Below are 7,259 nucleotides of genomic sequence, written 5' to 3' on the forward strand. Positions count from 1 at the left end.
ATAATTAAAAAATGACTGTATGATATTTAACTGAACACTAATGAAATCCTTAAATGGGACTTCAATCCAGTTCTGTAACTGATGATGGTAACCGAAACACGCTGACCGTCACAGTATTAAGAAATAATCTTGTTCCTAGAACCAAATCATTTACTACTATTTACAGTTCAACCATCCATCATAGGCCTACTTAGCTTCACTGACTGCCGAGAGTATAAAGAGGCTCTAAATTTCAGTATTTAGAGTTTAGGTAAGGAGGATTTCTTTGTTATGGCATCTTCGCTGGGTTCTCAGAATTGGCTAATAACTTCAAAAGCCTCGTTGATTGTTGCGAGTGACACCTAGGAATGGCTATTGTTGGAACAGGTTGGGAAACCCACATTTTTTCAGAAATAACTACCGTACTCCTATTGATGACAGAAGCTCTGCACGACGACGGCCAAAGTTTGGAATAAGCCTCTGTAATACAAATAACATTGTGTTGTGTGCTGTAGTTTTATCAATATGTAAAATCACTTTCAGCTACTGAATTAAGAAACAGTCATGGGCCCCCCCACCCCACGGGGTCTGCGGGGTCCTTACCACCGCCACTGCCAAGCACTCAGCAGTGTATAAGGCTTCAGGACATACTACTGTGGAGTAGTGGCAGTACTTGGCCTGCTACAACTCAATCTGGACTGTTAAGTGGGATTGATGGGGGTGAAAAGCTGTTTCCTTGCATTTAGTCCAAATTTCAGAGCTTCTTTCTCTGATGCAATAAAGGAAGCTATCTCTCCAAGATGCTTAAAATGAATATAATGTTTGATTTTTCTATAGTTGATATAGAGAAATGCTGTGGTATTACAATCAGACATCATTACTTCAGTCTTTCAAAAGAATCTGAAGACCTACAGCTTCAGCTACTTCCTGTAATATTTCAACCCATGGGTGGGCAATGTTGAGGTCATTTGCAAATGCAAGGCAGTTGATCACTGCTTTGGATACAGTACCCAGTTTAATACATTGAAACCCCTCACCTTGGACACCCCTATATCCTGGATACCACTTTTGATTGGACATATATGGAATGCACCATTTAATTCCCTATACATTTACATGTTAAAAATCCTCTGTACATTGAACACCCCTCAACTCTGGACATGGGACAGTCATTAAATGGCAGTTTGGACAGGTTCAAAACTATTTTGTTTTGTTTTTTGTAACGGCTTAGTGGAAATGATGCCTGTTAAATACAATTATTACACTATAACTTACTTGTAAAATAACACATTATTAAGCAAGGAATAAATACACACACTATTAATAATATTTTATAATGTATGTTTTTCTTTTTTTACAAGCATGTTATAATGTAATATTTATGTGTTTGACACACTGAAAAGCTTTTAAGTTCCATTTAACTGACTTGCCACTGGAAAGTATGACTTCCTTCTAAAAAAAAAAAAAAAAAAAATTGCAACAATTCTGAGGTTGGGGTGTTCACTGGCCTTTTGGAAAGAAGGGTGTGATCAGTGGTTGAGAGTAAGTTGGATGAAAACCAGTATAGTTTCAGGCCACAGAAGCGCTGTCAGGACCAGAATTTCAGTATGCACCAAGTAATTGAATAATGCTACAAGTGGAATGGACAGTTGAGTTTATGTTTCATAGATCTAGAGAAAGCATATGATAGAAAATACGATAGCCATACCGAGGGATTATTGGATGAAAGGTTAGTTATTACAAGCAATCAAAGGCATTTAGGTTGATAATTAGGCTGCAGTGAGAATTGATGGTATAATGAGTTGTTGATTCAAAGTACTTACAGGGGTTAAACAAGGCTGTAATCTTTCATCTTTGATGTTCATAGGTTACATGGATCATTTACTGGAAGTTATAAAGTCACAGGGAAGGATTCAGTTCAGTGGAAGTATAGTAAGCAGTTTGCCCTATGCTGATAAATTGGTGTTAATAAGAGATTGTGATGAAAGCCTGCAAACAGGTGCAGAAAGTGTGGTATGAAAATTAGTATTTCCAGGACTAAAGTGATATCATTTAGGGAAGAAACATAAGAGGACTAAATGTCAGGTCGGACAGGTTCAAAACTATTTTGTTTTGTTTTTTGTAACGGCTTAGTGGAAGTGATGCCTGTCCAGGAGCATTTAAAAACATTAATGTTAAGACAGGGAGTCTTCCTGTAATTTGGCTGATAAGTGTAACAGTGCACTCAAATGTACACAGTGTGTGACAGTCCTTGGACGCAGTTTGCTGGTTCCATGGTGCTTGGATGGGCGTATCTAAAGAAATAATTGTGAAATGTGTTAACTGAGATGTTGCCCTGAAGTCCTTCGCAGTGAATTATCTGATGTTTGTGTTTTTAGTGTTTTCAATAATGTATTGGAAATTCACGATGATATTCCTGGAACAATTGATGGATCGTTACAAAAAGTGATTTAGTAGTAGTAGTTTCTGTCCCCAATGAGTTGAAACGTTACGCATTTGTGTATATCATCATCATCATCATTTCCCCTTATCCAGCTCCTGCCGGGTCGGGGTATTTATGGCACTTCTCCATCTTTCTATTTCCTTCCACCATTCCTCTTGCACGATCTTGTCCCAGTCTAAATTTCGTCGTCTTATGTTGCTCTTCACTGATTCAGTCCACCTTGTTCTAGGTCTTCCTCTTGCTCTCTCGCCCTCGCACTTTGCCTCCAGCTTGGAATTGTATTCTTCTCCATCCTCTTTACATGTCCAAACCACCTTAGTTTATTCTTTTCAAAGTCAATTTCAAAGTTGAAACAATAGGTTCAGTGCAAATTTAAAGTGTTTTTGACAGGATTTTATAGACAACTGAATGAAGAGATATGTTTCTATAGTTGTTCACATTTGCTTTATTCCATTTTTTAATGAAGAGGATGTATAAGAGCTGATTGCCACTCCTTAGGAATTGTTTCTGATTCCCATATACTGTATCTTGATAGAGTTCTTCCAATTTGACAATAAAATCGCGACCAGCCGTTTTCAGAAATTTGGCGAGCATGGAATCCTTACCTTATGCCTTGTTCTTGGGGAAAGATGCAATGATTGGGGTGATGTCTTCTTGATCAGGAGTTAGTGAATCAGGTGAAATGAAGGATGGACTAGAAATTGTAATCTTTGATGCTCAGCTTTTCATGACTCCTGTCAGGCCTCACTGTAGGATGTTTCATAGTAGTTTCCTTTACTCATTTTTGCAGTAGGTGCTCCTCAGACCTTTGGACATCTAAATTGTATGACAGACCTGTTGCTTAGATCCTTTTCAATAGATCAAACATGGCCTAGTAGTTAGTGAAACATAAAATGAACATTATTCTTCTTCTTCTTCTTCTTATCATCATCATAGCCTCCGTGGCTCAGGTGGCTGCACGCCGGTCTCTCACCACTGGATACCGTGGTTCAGATTCCGGTTACTCCATGTGAGATTTGTGCTGGACAAAGCGGAGGCAGGACAGGTTTTTTTCCGGGTACTCAAGTTTTCCCTGTCATCTTTCATTCCAGCAACACTCTCTATTATCATTTCATTTCATCTGTCAGTCATTTATCATTGCCCCAGAGGAGTGCGACAGGCTTCGGCAGCTGGCACATTTCCTATCCTCGCCGCTAGATAGCGGCTTCATGCATTCCATTCCTGACCCGGTCGAATGGCTTGAAACAGGCTGTGGATTTTCATTATTATTATTATTATTATTATTATTATTATTATTATTATTATTATTATTATTATTATTATTATCATCATCACTTGGATAGAGCAACTGATGAGAAATCATGAGGTGGTGGGTTTGGATTCCACTGGTGTCTGGTTGACCGTTTTTGTTCTGTACTTAACATCTCTTCAGTCTATATATTGTGTCTGTTGGAAATTGCTAATCTCGGGAAGTACTGAACGGATTTTATTCAAGTTTTCACCAATAGATAGAACGTCTATCGAGAAACATTTATGAGTATATAATTAAATTAATTCATATAGTTTATGTTGTATATATTTTGTTTAAAACCTCTGACCTGTCACCCAATTTCTTTATTTTGCCACACTTCCACTGACGCTGCGTATAATGCAGATTGGTTTTGTTTCCTTTTACTCAATGACGTGCTAATGTAGGGTACAGCATGGCAAATCCTAAGAGGTTACGCGTGCTATGATGAAAGAGAAGACTGTTTAGAGACTGAAAGGGCAATCAGTCTTCGTCCCAATGGAACACCACAAGAGAGGTGTGACATAGTGAATAGGGTATTCCACTTATAAATACATAAATTATTAGCTCTCATTAATAAAGCTCACGTATTTGGTGAACCATGCTCCTTTATGTACAGGGTGTCCGAGAAGTCCCCGTACCCGTAGTTTCATACGTTTCATATTATTATTTTATTATATTATGGCATGGACAATTGAGTTTGTATAATTGGGGTATTCAATAGTTGTTTTATTGGTATTGGTATCCCTGCTGCTAGCGTTATTGTCAGTCTCATTTCAGTTGTTAAGTCATGGCGGACATGAGTGGACACAGCTGCACTGTTGAGGAGCGATTAGTGGCGTGTGTGGGTGCACGAACGAGCACATACAGGGCAAACAATGACAGTGATAATGAGTGCATTTACAGATCGCTTTGGCAAACCCCCACCTCGTAAAGCTACTCTGCTTGATTGGGAGAAACATGCGTTTGCTTCAGGCAGTGTCAAAGACAGGCCGCGTAGTGGATGTAAGAAGACGCGGGAAGAAACGTGTGCCGCCGTCGCTCAATCAATTGAGCAGTCTCCATTGAAATCCATTCGCAAAAGAGCAGCTGAACTTCAAGTACCGCGGTCAACAATGCATGACCACATTAAAAGAGATTTGAAAATGAAAGGATTTAGGCTGATGCATGTGAATGAATTATCTGACAATGACATGGAGCAACGAGTTGCAGCCTGCCGTGCTTTGTTGGCACAATTCCCAACTGCCGTGTCTTGCTCAAGAGTGTTATTTTCTGATGAATTTGCGATATATCGCAGTTCACATAAGAGGAATGTGGTTTTCTGGTCTAAGGAAAATCCTCGTTATGTGCAAGAGTTGGAAAGGAACCCCCCTTATGTTATGGTATGGGCCGGGATATCATCATGTCACTTGTGCGGACCGTATTTTTTTGATGGGTATGTGAATGGAAAATCTTATTTGGATATGTTACAATCTTGGTTAATACCTCAGCTTCAAGACAAGGGAATCATGGGTCATGTGTGGTTAGAGCTATTCAGCTATTCAGGTGCGCGAGTTCTTTGATGAACAATTTCAAGGCTGCTGGATTGGCCGTGACTCACCAACATCTCCAGCCCCGTTGAAATGGCCACTATGAAGCCCGGACCTTACCACGCCAGACAACTCATTATGGGGAATAATCAAGTCCCATGTGGCTCAACGTCGGTATACGACTAATGAAGAATTGCGCCAAAGTGTGGAGGAAGCCTTTGGTTCCATAACTCCTGAGATGCTCTGCAAGATGTCAATGAGGACTTGAAGACGGATAGAACTCTGTGTTAGGCATGATGGTGCACATACAGATTCCCTGGATTCATAGTTTTTATATGTAAGTACTCCACTGTAATATGAAACTAGGCGTACAGGGACTTCTCGGACACCCTGTACACGGTCGAATGGCAGAAACGTAGCTTACCACACATTAATTTGCTACTATGGCTTAAAAATAAAATCAGACCAGACCAGATTGACAGTGTGATTTCAGCAGAGTTTCCAAGAAGAGAAGACGATCCAGTGTTGTTCGACATATGATGTATGAACCTTGTGGGGCTTTAAACTCCAAATATCCATGTATGACTGACAGAAGGTTCTCAAAACTGTTTCCCAAATAATTTCAGCGTAACACATTGACAGGTTATCCGAGCACAGTGGACAGTCCGCTACCATTCGGCATTATGACATTGACAACAGATGGGTAGTGCCTCACAGTCCACTGTTACTCAAAATAATGCTGTTATTGCAGCTACGCTCTTGGAAGGTGGTTTTACTGCACGTGCTACTTTCAAGATCCCACTTAAGATTTGTCCTGACGAACATTCAACATTTGTAACATACCCGAGCAAAGCAACATAGCTAAATTAATATGGGATTCCAAGTTGATTGTTTGGGATGAAGCTTCCATTTCACATAAAAGCTTTGTTGAAGCATTAGATAGAACACTGCGAGACTTATGAGCTGATGAAGTCAACGTGTCACTAAGGAGGTCTTATCTTTGGCCAAATGTAACCAGACTGGAACTAAAAGCCAATATGAGGGTTTTCTCATCTAAACAACATGGTCGGGTCTTTGCTGATGTTTTACTTGAAATAGGTAATTGTAAACTACCAACCAGAAATGGAAAAATTGATTTGAGTGACCTTTGTGTTTTGTTCTCATATCTTCAAGACTTGATACAAAAGGTTTACCCAGATCTTTCAAATATTTCTATTAAGATGCAGAGTTGGTTTCAGGAGTCTCCAACTAAGAAGCAAATCAATAAAGTAAACGACTTGATAATGTCTAGGATTGATGTGCCGTCTAAAATTTACTAGTCACTGATACTGGCCTGGATATAGAAGAGGTGGTACATTATCTAACTGAATTTTTAAATTCTGTAACTCCTCCCCCAAAAACTGATTTTAAAGGTAGGTTCCCCTATAATATTACTGTGCAACCTAAACATACCAAAATTATGCAATGGCACAAGATTGCTAGTAAAATTGTTAAAAATACATTCTACTTCAGTGCATGATCCTCACTGGGTGTGGAGCTGATGAAACTGTTTTGATCCCTTGAATACCAATTATACCCGCCGACATACAATTTCAGTTTAAAAGGTTCCAGTTTCCAGTAAAAGTATGTTTTAATATGACCATTAATAAAGCACAGGGCTAAACTCTACATGTTAGAAGTCTAGACCTGAGCGTTGAATGTTTTTCTCCTGGTCAACTCTACGTGGCCCTGTTGCGTGTTATTTCCAAAGAAAACTTGTGTTGGCCGCAAATGGTGTGTCACGTAACGTAGTGTTGGAGATATTTAATATGTAAGGCCACCCGTGCAAAGCCGGGGCAGGTCAGCTAGTTTGCACTATATATATTCTACACGACCTAATAAGTTGAAAGTTTATTTCAAATCTAATTTGTATTTTTAGTGTGAGTGGCTGGTTCATTGAGTTTATCTTAATTTATGGTATGATGACAAAATATATGGATAGGGAAGGACATTATGTAGAATATGAATAAAATAATAGCAC

Source organism: Anabrus simplex, chromosome 8, assembly GCF_040414725.1.
Source record: "Anabrus simplex isolate iqAnaSimp1 chromosome 8, ASM4041472v1, whole genome shotgun sequence".
NCBI lineage: Eukaryota > Metazoa > Arthropoda > Insecta > Orthoptera > Tettigoniidae > Anabrus > Anabrus simplex.